Source organism: Xenopus tropicalis, chromosome 8, assembly GCF_000004195.4.
Source record: "Xenopus tropicalis strain Nigerian chromosome 8, UCB_Xtro_10.0, whole genome shotgun sequence".
Lineage (NCBI taxonomy): Eukaryota > Metazoa > Chordata > Amphibia > Anura > Pipidae > Xenopus > Xenopus tropicalis.
This window is the reverse complement of record NC_030684.2, coordinates 20,784,328-20,795,581: the sequence shown is the minus strand read 5'-3', so window position 1 is coordinate 20,795,581 and position 11,254 is coordinate 20,784,328. Positions and strand designations below refer to the sequence as shown.

General features: G+C 44.3%; 1 long non-coding RNA gene and 1 pseudogene across 3 annotated transcripts in view; one reads left to right on the top strand and one right to left on the bottom strand.

Annotated features, from left to right (window-relative positions):
* Positions 1-11,254, top strand: part of LOC108645164 — a 455,446-nt gene that overhangs the window by 434,106 nt on the left and 10,086 nt on the right. The gene's annotated exons all lie outside the window — the stretch shown is intronic.
* On the bottom strand, positions 4,147-10,694 carry LOC116406602 (annotated as a pseudogene).

Here is an 11,254-nt window from a genome sequence, read left to right as displayed (position 1 = left end):
TATACACACACATATACACACATATACACACATACACACATAACATACATACATACACACACATACACACTATACACACCCACACTCATACATATCACACCCATACACACATATACACACTAACACACCCATACATACACACCCATACACAACATATACACACCCATACACACACATACACACACATACACACACACATATACACACATACACACACCATACACACTCATACACACATACATACACACAATACACACACATACACACTCATACACACATATACACACCCATACACACATATACACACCCATACACACATATACACACTCATACACACATATACACACCCATACACATATATACACACACCATACACACATATACACACCCACACAGATATACACACCCACACACACCCATGCACACCCATACACACCCATACACACATATACACCATACACACACCCATACACACTCATACACACACCATACACACTCATACACACTTGTACAAACCAACGAGCAACCTGCAGCCAATGGGGAGTATTTCTTGCACCCCATAAACAATCAAAATTGTTGTTTACCATTACCTGCTATCTAGTTCCTCTAGGGGCAGTAGATAGCAGGCAGGATTGCCATTGAAGTAAAGTGCACTTTATGGAGAGGGTGCAATACCTTCAGGCCTGCACTGATCTAGGGGGGCAGATGTGTGGCCATTAGGCTCTCTGTGGGTGCAATTGTTTTCGGGACTTCTTCAAAGGTCCATTAGTTCCAGACTCCTTATAAGTCTTCAGACTGGAGGGGGAAGGATAAAGGGGTTTCCTGAAGCCTGAAGACCCTTACCTCCTTCATGCTTTTTGGTCGGGATAAAGGTGCCCACCCTAGCTCTTGGACGAGGTTGGGACAGAAGAAACTCTTTGACACATTTGGCCACTGTCCTGGGGTTTTATGGGAACTTACACGTACACGTGGCCTTACACGTAATGATCCGCTCACCTGGTGATGTCGCCAAGCGAGCTGATCTTCTCCCGAATATCCCACCTACGGGTGGGCGATATCGGGTGAATTCAGGATAATTCAGTCGTTTGGCCCTTGGGCCAAAGGATCGAATTATAACAACTGGAATAGGCGCAGTCGGTTTGGGTTCACATCAACGAGCCAATGCGGTCTCCAATTTGGCTGAATTTTTTAACCTGCCCGATTGACATCTGCCCGATTTCAGGCCAGGTATTGGTCAGGCAGGTCAGTCGTTGTTTCCCCTACATGGCGCGCTAAGCCGAATCGGTCTAAGGGACCCATATCGGCAGTTACAATCGGCCCATGTATGGCCGCCTTAAGAGCATTGCAATTTTATGACACTTTGCGCTGGCTTTACTGCAGAAGAACCTACTCGGGCTTCTATGAAAAGAATAATAATAATACATTCCAAACAACGATGCCACCTGCTGGTTATTTCAGACAATGGGCTACAAGGGCTGAAGGTCACAAAGAAAATGATCATTGGTGTATGCTATAAACCACCCCGTATAGATGAGGGGGATGAGGCCCAGCTATTTTGCAAATGGAGGAGGCTTCAAAATAGGTCACGTTGTTATTATGGGGGACTTTAATTATCCGGACATTGACTGGAGTAATGGGGTGGCTAAGTCAGAAAAAGCTAGTAGGTTTGTAAATATGCTAAATGACAACTTTTTTTCAGGCAGTTCAAGAACCCACTAGGAATGACGCTATTTTGGACCTGGTGATTTCTAATAATAATGAACTCATCTCTAACATTTGTGTGGGTGAGCATTTGGGGAACAGTGATCACAACATGGTCCTTTGAGATAATGCTACAGAGACACCTCTATAAGGGAGTAACTAATACGCTCAATTTTAGACGTGCAGACTTTGCCAGTATAAGGGCATCTCTGCAATGTGTCAACTGGGAAAGGCTTTTCATGGGTTAGACACAGAAGGAAAATGGAACATCTTTAAAACATTGCTTTGTAGGTATACACAAACAGTATATCCCCTTGTAAGCAAGGAGAGGCATCGCAAAGCAAAACCTTTATGGCTGAATAAAAGTGTTATTGTCGAGGTTGGTAAGAAAAAACGTGCTTTTAGGGCATTCAAGTTAGCTGGGACAGCGGAAACTTTCATCAGGTAAAGGAAGCAAATAAAGCAGCAAAAAAGCTATCAGCAAGCTAAAATAGAAATGGAAAGGGATATTGCAGCTAGGAGTAAAAAGAATCCTAAATTATTTTTTAATTATGTGAATAGTAAAAAAATTAAGCAAGAAGGGGTGGGAACTTTATTATCACGGGGGGTTAAGTTGGTTGATGAGAACGGGGAAAAAGCAGAAATTTTGAACTCTTATTTTTCATCTGTCTATACATCTGAGGAGCCAGATAATGAAGGCTTCCCTTGTAATATGCCCAGTTCTAGTAATTTAGCTACTGACGCATGGGTCACTCGGAGGAAATTCAAAAGAGACTTGAACATGTAAAGGTAAACAAAGGTCCAGGGCCGGATGGGATTCATCCCAGGTAAAATGAGCTGAGCGCTGTGATTGCCAAACCTCTTCACTTAATTTTTCAGGATTCATTGAGGTCTGGCATGGTGCCGAGAGACTGGCGGATTGCTAATGTGGTGCCGTTATTTAAAAAGGGATCCCGTTCTCAGCCTGAAAACTATAGGCCTGTTAGTCTGACATCAGTAGTAGGAAAACTTTTGGAAGGGGTAATAAGGGATAGGGTACTTGAATACATTGCAGTTCACAATACTATTAGTTTGTGCCAGCATGGTTTTATGCGTAACAGATCTTGCCAGACTAATTTAGTCGCCTTTTATGAGGAGGTGAGCAGGAACCTCGATGCTGGAATGGCAGTTGATGTCATCTACTTGGACTTTGCTAAAGCGTTTGATACAGTACCTCACAGAAGGTTAATGATCAAATTAAGGAATATTGGCCTAGAACATAATATTTGTAATTGGATAGAGAACTGGCTGAAGGATAGATTACAAAGAGTGGTTGTAAATGGAAATTTTCTAATTGGACCAGTGTGGTTAGTGGGTACCGCAGGGGTCAGTCCTTGGGCCTTTGCTTTTTAACTTGTTTATTAATGACCTGGAGGTGGGCATAGACAGTACTGTTTCTATTTTTGCTGATGACACTAAATTGTGCAAAACTATAAGTTCCATGCAGGATGCTGCTGCTTTGCAGAGCGATTTGACAAAATTAGATAACTGGGCAGCAAACTGGAAAATGAGGTTCAATGTTGATAAGTGCAAAGTTATGCACTTTGGTAGAAATAATATAAACGCAAACTATCTACTGAATGGTAGTGTGTTGGGGGTTTCCTTAATGGAGAAGGATCTAGGGTTTTTTGTTGATAACAAGTTGTCTAATGCCAGGCAGTGTCATTCTGTGGCTACTAAGCAAATAAAGTGCTGTCTTGTATAAAAAAGGGCATTGACTCAAGGGATGAGAACATAATTTTGCCCCTTTATAGGTCCCTGGTAAGGCCTCACCTTGAGTATGCAGTGCAGTTTTGGGCTCCAGTCCTTAAGAAGGATATTAATGAGCTGGAGAGAGTGCAGAGACTGCAACTAAACTGGTTAAGGGGATGGAAGATTTAAACTATGAGGTTAGACTGTCAGGTTGGGGTTGTTTTCTCTGGAAAAGAGGCGCTTGCGAGGGGACATGATTACTCTGTACAAGTACATTAGAGGGGATTATAGGCAGTTGGGGGATGTTCTTTTTTCCCATAAAAACAATCAGCGCACCAGAGGTCACCCCTTTAGATTAGAGGAAAGGAGCTTCCATTTGAAGCAGCGTAGGGGGTTTTCACGGGAGGGCAGTGAGGTTGGGGAATGCCCTTCCTAGTGATGTGGTAATGGCAGATTCTGTTAATGCCTTTAAGAGGGGCCTGGATGAGTTCTTGATCAATCAGAATATCCAAGGCTATTGTGATACTAATATCTACAGTTAGTACTAGTGGTTGTATATATAGTGTATGTATGTGAGTGTATAGATTGGTAGGTGTGGGTTAGGTGTGCTGGGTTTACTTGGATGGGTTGAACTTGATGGACACTGGTCTTTTTTCAACCCTATGTAACTATGTAACTATGTAATGGGCTACAAGTTAGCGGAGAAAAGTCATGTGACAGTCACAAGACATTTTATTCAGGAAATTCATTTTCAGCCGGCTGTAGCTTGTTGGCAGAACTGGGCAGCAGCTGGTGCCGTTGTTCATTATATTAACAGTTTAAAAAACTGCTGATATTGTGAAAACTAGTTAATAAATGTAAATTGGAAAAATGCTCAGAAGAGCAATTTTATGTGAATTTGTTTGGAGCATTTACATTTTAGCATGTTGAAATACCTTGAAATTTTCCTTGATCCTGGCTGGAGTGAAGCTCTTTGCAAGGACGACGACTCCTCATTGGAGCAGGTACCGCATTGCGACATGAGCGGGGGTCCGATTGTGCTTCTTAGCAATGGCGCCCAGTATGGGTTTTCCAAGAGTACAGGAGTGCTCTGATCTACCCTGAAATGGAAAGGGAGGGCGAGATCCTAATTCTGTCTCTTTTCCTTTGTTTCCCCCACACCAGGGGCATTTTCACTGCCAGAAAACAGCTCACTTCTCATATCTGCCGTACGTTTATTTGATAAAAGACACTATTAAAGTTTTACCAGTTCTCCTCCCTGCTGGACCCCAATACACATATGCCACCAGAACGATGTCCTTGGACTTGCAGAACTCCAGCAGTTTTGCTCTGATCAGGTAAATGTGACATTCCACCTGCAGTGGCGGAGACAGAGGGTTCTGGATTTTTACTGGTGCTCCACCCCCATGTGCTTATTAATGAGATTAAAACAACTGAGCAGATTTACCTGGTTACAGACGGGTTTATATTTCAGCCAGGCATATTGAGGATCAGCCTCCAGCTGCTTGTGGTTAAAATTGGACACCCCCGATCGATCTGACCAGCCTGCGTCTTTGCACTTTTCCAGAGCCTGATGGGAACAAAATCACTCTATAAATGACTTGTTATTGCCCCATACTCCGTATTCGGTCTCCACCCTTTCCTGATGCCCCAGACAAGCCAGAGAACCCCCCCCAGGAACAGCCCCTACCTTCCATGTGTCTCTAAGATCAACGTAGTTTATGGAAAATAGGTTTCCCATTTTCATCAATGGCAAGGGTCATCTCCAGGCTTAAACATTAACAAAAAAAAGAATATAATTAAAATTATTATTCTGAACTGATTGGATTAACTGACCCTAGCAACCTGTTAGGCTCAAGTAGTGGGTGGGACAAAACTGCTAATGAAATCCTACAAAGGGAGGGGCAGGGAGTCTGTGACTCAAGCAATGGGCGGGACTACAATTCTCTGATGGCTCTTTACATGGTGGCACATTATTAGACTCACCTTGAACTCCACCGGATTATGGATGATGAAGAGATCCATGTAATCCAACTGCAGATCTGTCAGAGATTTCTCCAGGGGCTGACGGACCCTCTCGGGGGTATGGACGTGGACCAGAGCTGATGAGTAAAATGGAAAGTCTCCAAGTTAAGATCTAGGTTGGATTTTACAGGGGCTTGTTGGAATTCTATTTGGAAATGGGATGACCGGCCGCCCCCTTCCAGTGTGCCCAGGGGTCAGACTGGGTATGCGGGCCATCTCATGGGCCCCCACTTTCACACTTACCTGGGCACCCATTGGGGCAGGGAGGATCTTAGGGTGGAGCACTTCCTAGCAGGGATCTGTTCTGGGTCAGCAGGACCCCACCGGGTTTTTTTCCAGTGTCCCACTGGCCCCAGTCCAACCCTGAGTGTACCCCAAGTATCAGGCCTCATTAACCAAGGACGGGCAACACGCAAAAAGCAAAGCCTGTTATTAAGCCGCTGCTTTAGGCGGCCACTTGAAATAAGGGCTCCATTATGTCTGGGAGATGCTTTCATTCAGATGTTATAGAAGGTGCCGGATGCTACTAAATAGCTTTTGTCCCTTGCAGTTCACATCTCACCTCTCAAATAGGAACCGATTCCCATTTGACTGCAGCAGAACAGCGCCACTGCTCTCGGACATGACCAACCTTTCATTTTAATCAGATCTCAGGATGTATTTACTTCTCCCCTATATATATTTCTCTGGTCAAATTGACAATCGGTTTCCTGCTTGCCCATTCCCACCCAGTTATCATGGTGAGTTTCTTGGTTACCTTCCCAGTGTAGAACACGTCTCCCCTCTTCACAGTACATCCGCAATCTTTGCCTTGATCGCCCGTCCAACCTTCCACCTCATTCCCCATAGATAAACGCGCAGTCAAATATGGGGTATCCAACGTCAATGGCCACTTTGGTGCCTTCTTCTGGCCAAGCTCTTGGGGAACTGAGGATAAAATAACATTATAATACATAGATAAACAGTGAAAGCTCCCCAGCATACCCCTGTCATTCCTCTGTCACTAGCCAATTAGCGTAGAGGGGGAAAATCATCTATATGATCAAAGGGGGGGGTCAGTTGGGGCTGTACATATTTATATGGATGTGGCACATTCACAAATTCACCCCCATCCCGTCCCAATGATCTTCTGAGTCCCTTGGTCTGTATGAAATGTGTATGGCAGGACTCTGGGCCATTCGTTGGTTATTAGGATAGTTTAGAAGTAGAACTGGCAAACAGGAAAAGAGCTGCCTATCAATAGGAAGACTGACCTAGAACACTTGAGACTTTAAGAGTGATCTAGAAGCACTTGTAGGTCTCTATAAAAGTATATTGCATATGAAAGCTGTAAAACCCTGCTTCATCCAAATAAACCATTTTCATAAAAAATATACTTTTTAGTAGTATGTGCTATTGGGTAATAGAAAATTGCCATTTTGAGAGTTTAAAGGAACAGTAACACCAAAAATGAAAGTGTATAAAAGTAACTAAAATATAATGTGCTGCTGCATCTGGTAAAAGTTGTGTGTTTACTTCAGAAAGTCTACTATAATTTATATAAATAAGCTGCTGTGTAGCCATGGAGGCAGCCATTTAAAGGAGAAAAAGGCACAGGACAATAGCAGATAACAGATAAAACACCATTGTATTCTACAGAGCTTGTCTGTTATCTGCTATGTAACCTGTGCCTTTTCTTCTTTTTCCAGCTTGAATGGCTTGCCCCCGTGGCTACACAGCAGCTTATTATATAAATTATAGTAGTGTTACTGTAGCAAACACACCAGTTTTACCAGTGCAGGGCAACAGTGCATTATATTTTTATTACTTAAAGCTCTTTCATTTTTGGTGTTACTGTTCCTTTAAGGGGCCGCCCCCTGGGATCGAAAGGAGTCTCAGTGCACACAAACAAGCCAAGGCACACATACATGCTAGGGCCCCATCAGCCAATGAATGGGCAGAGTTCTGCCTTTTGCTTCCCACACTACTTCCTGTTACAGTTAGAGCTGCATCACTTCCTGTCAGCTGATCTCTGAGGAAATGGCGGCTCAAGGGAAAGGGTGTAAAAGGGCAATATTTACTGATATATATATTCCAGTTTGGGGAGATTTCTTTAATAGGCCACTTAACACAATATAAACTGTCTGTTGGTTACGTATTCATTCTGGGGGGTATAGTTTTCCTTACAGACTGGCCTAGAACACTAGAAAATTTAAGACTGACCTAGGAACACCAGAGACTTATGGGGAGGGATATACACAAAAACACCTACCTTTCCATACAGAATGAGATAGTTCAGATAGGGGTTGTCATCGTGGGGAAAGGGGTGGGGGGTTATGGGAGGTACTGCAGGCTTGTGTGGGCTGAGCTTGGGAGTATCGTGGGAGGAGTTTGGGCATAATTGGGGATTGGTCTTGGTGGATAAGGGGCATGAACTTGTATTCAAGGGACATTTTTTCATTGGGGGCTGGGACGATTTTAAAAAATGGGGCAAAAGGGGCATTAGCAGGATAGGGGGGCCCACTAGCACATCTATTATCTGGGATAACTTTATTTAATCAACTGGAAGAGCTCTACATGATGGTTATATTTTGTCATTTTTCTGCTCCCAGGGGACCCTGGGGGCCACGTCTACTTCAGTAGGTGCAGACCATTTCTTCATCGTCTGCCTTACAATATTGAACTTCAGGGTTATTCTATCACAAATGTTTGGGGCAGTGGGGGCCCACTAATTACATTTTGCCCAGGGCCTTCTGGTACCTGTTGGGGGCCCATTTTACATCACAGCGCCAAGGTGAGCAGTTGGCTAATAAGTGGGGACCCCTTGGACGGATTTGGACGGGATTCCTTGGTGCACCCCCACATAATGGCCACTTATACACATGCCAGCAGCGGCACAGGGGGGCCTGCAAAAGGGGGGCAGTTATGGATTTTTGGGCTCATACATTTCTCCCTACTCCCCACTATCATGTGGCCGGTCAGTTCCCAAAATAAAAAAAATGCGACAAGTATTGGAGGTACAGGTATAGGACCCATTATCCAGAATGCTTGGGACCAAGGGTATTCCAGATAAGGGGTCTTTCCGTAATTTGGGTCTCCATACCATAAGCCTACTAAAAAATCAATAAACCATTAAATAAACCCAATAGGGCTGTTCTGCCCCAATAAGGGGTAATTATATCTTAGTTGGGATCAAGTACAGGTACTGTTTTATTATTACAGAGAAAAGGGAATCATTTACCATTAAATAAACCCAATAGGGCTGTTCTGCCCCCAATAAGGGGTAATTATATCTTAGGTTGGGATCAAGTACAGGTACTGGTTTATTATTACAGAGAAAAGGAATCATTTAACCATTAAAATAAACCCAATAGGGCTGTTCTGCCCCCAATAAGGGGTCATTATATCTTAGTGGGATCAAGTACAGGTACTGTTTTAATTATTACAGAGAAAAGGGAATCATTTAACCATTAAATAAACCCAATAGGGCTGTTCTGCCCCCAATAAGGGGTAATTATATCTTAGTTGGGATCAAGTACAGGTTACTGGTTATTATTACAGAGAAAAGGGAATCATTTAACCATTAAATAAACCCAATAGGGACTGTTCTGCCCCAATAAGGGGTAATTATATTCTTAGTTGGGATCAAGTACAGGTACTGGATATTATTACAGAGAAAAGGGAATCATTTAACCATTAAATAAACCCCAATAGGGCTGTTTCTGCCCCCCCAAATAGGGGTAATTATATCTTAGTTGGGATCAAGTACAGGTACTGGTTTATTATTACAGAGAAAAGGGAATCATTTAACCATTAAATAAACCCAATAGGGCTGTTCTGCCCCCAATAAGGGGTAATTATATCTTAGTTGGGATCAAGTACAGGTACTGTTTTATTATTACAGAGAAAAGGGAATCATTTAACCATTAAATAAACCCAATAGGGCTGTTCTGCCCCCAATAAGGGGTAATTATATCTTAGTTGGGATCAAGTACAGGTACTGTTTTATTATTACAGAGAAAAAGGAAATCAGTTTTAAAATTCTGAATTATTTGATTAAAATGGAGTCTATGGAGACAGGCTTTCCGTAATTCGGAGCTTCCGGATAACTGGTTTCCGTATAAGGGATCCCATACCTGTATAAAGAAATCAGCAGTTGCAGAGCTAACCTGGGGCAATTGCCAGGGGGGCAACGGTTCCCCCCAGACGCCCCACAGTCACAATGCTGTAGAATTGCTTGGACAGTTAGACTGTGGTCTTCCCCAGCTCTTCTACCATTACACTTGGGGAGTTGAAAGAGTTATGGGGCATAATACCGGGCACTGCCAGGGTATAACCAAAGCAAATCCCCATTTCCCCCCACAGTACCAGTCTAATTGCAAACTGGCAATCTGTGGGTTTCTGGCAAGCGCCAGAGGGGCTGCTGTAAGGTGCCATAGAAATGGGGTGGGCAAACTTTTTGACTCGGGGGCCACATTGACTTACAGACGGGTTACGCCGTTTACGCTTGTCAGTCCAGTCGCGTGATGAGACTTGCGGAGTCGGCGGGCCAGATTAAGAAGGACCAACGAGCTGGACGTGGCCCGCGGGCCGTAGTTTGCCCACCCCTGCCATAGACAGTCACTATTTATTAGGTCTGTGGGGAGCTGTTTGGGCCTCTGTGTACTTGATATGTCAGGGCATGGCATCCATTAAGTAGCTTTTTGGCACACAGTTTTAGAGTTGAGTCGGCATCACGACCTGGTGCAGCAAGGCTGGACCTATAGGGGTGAGTAATGGAGGGGGTACCGGATCGAGCAGTATCACCAGGGCACAAATACTACTTTACCCAGCTCTAGTATGCGGCACCAAATAATGGCATTAGTTGCTTAGGGTTTCTACCCCGGTGCCCCCGTCCGCCCACCCAGCACCAGCCCCTTCCTCCCCACTTTCGCACCTTATAACAACAGGGAGCAGCAGTTGTTGCAGGTGGGTCAGCGGGGGCCACGAGGACTGGTGTCATGCCGGCCCGGTACAACCCCAGCCGTCAAGGAATTCTGGGAATTGTGGTATAGGAACAGCTGGACAGTTGTGACCCACCCAAGATATTTGGCCATCAGACCTACCAGACAGCACAGAAGGTGTTCCTACCAACAGGGAGCACTTACCTTCTCTGGGGCGTAGGTGCCAAACCCAAGCACTGGCATTTTGTGCCCATCATTCAGCTCAACGCAGGAGTCTTTGTGCAGCACCATGGCTACTGTGAGCGATCCTTTCCCTCCAACGCTTGGACTGCTCTCTGTCCCTGCCCCACTTCCCACAGTGTATACTGTATTTATAGCCCTGCCCCCCTAAGCCTTTTTAACTTTTCCCCCCCAGGTGCTGTCACCAGGTCATGTGACTTCTAATTTCCACGCACTCACTCTGGTCCCATTGTGAGCTGCAGAGTCGCTCAACTATCAGCAAAATTAAAAGTGATATATAAATTTAATTTGCTTCCACTCTGCATTCACATCGCTCCCTGCCGCCGGCTGCAACTGGATTCTGACCAGTCTGTCTTTTGTGTTCCACTTTGAATGCACTACAATTGCACTACAGGTCAAAAGGAATTTTTTTTTTTTGCTGTTTTACCGTCCGCCCCCCCCCCCCACTGTACCTGTTCTACTTGCTCTTCCTACATTCACAAACAAGGTTTAACCTTTGGATAAAATATCCAAATATTTGTATGTATTATTAAGGAACACAGCAGCACTGCCCGGGTATCTTGGGCATACTTGCTGGGCAGGGATCGTATGGGGACATCAGGGTACAAATAGTGCCAATATAACCTGTTTGTTAC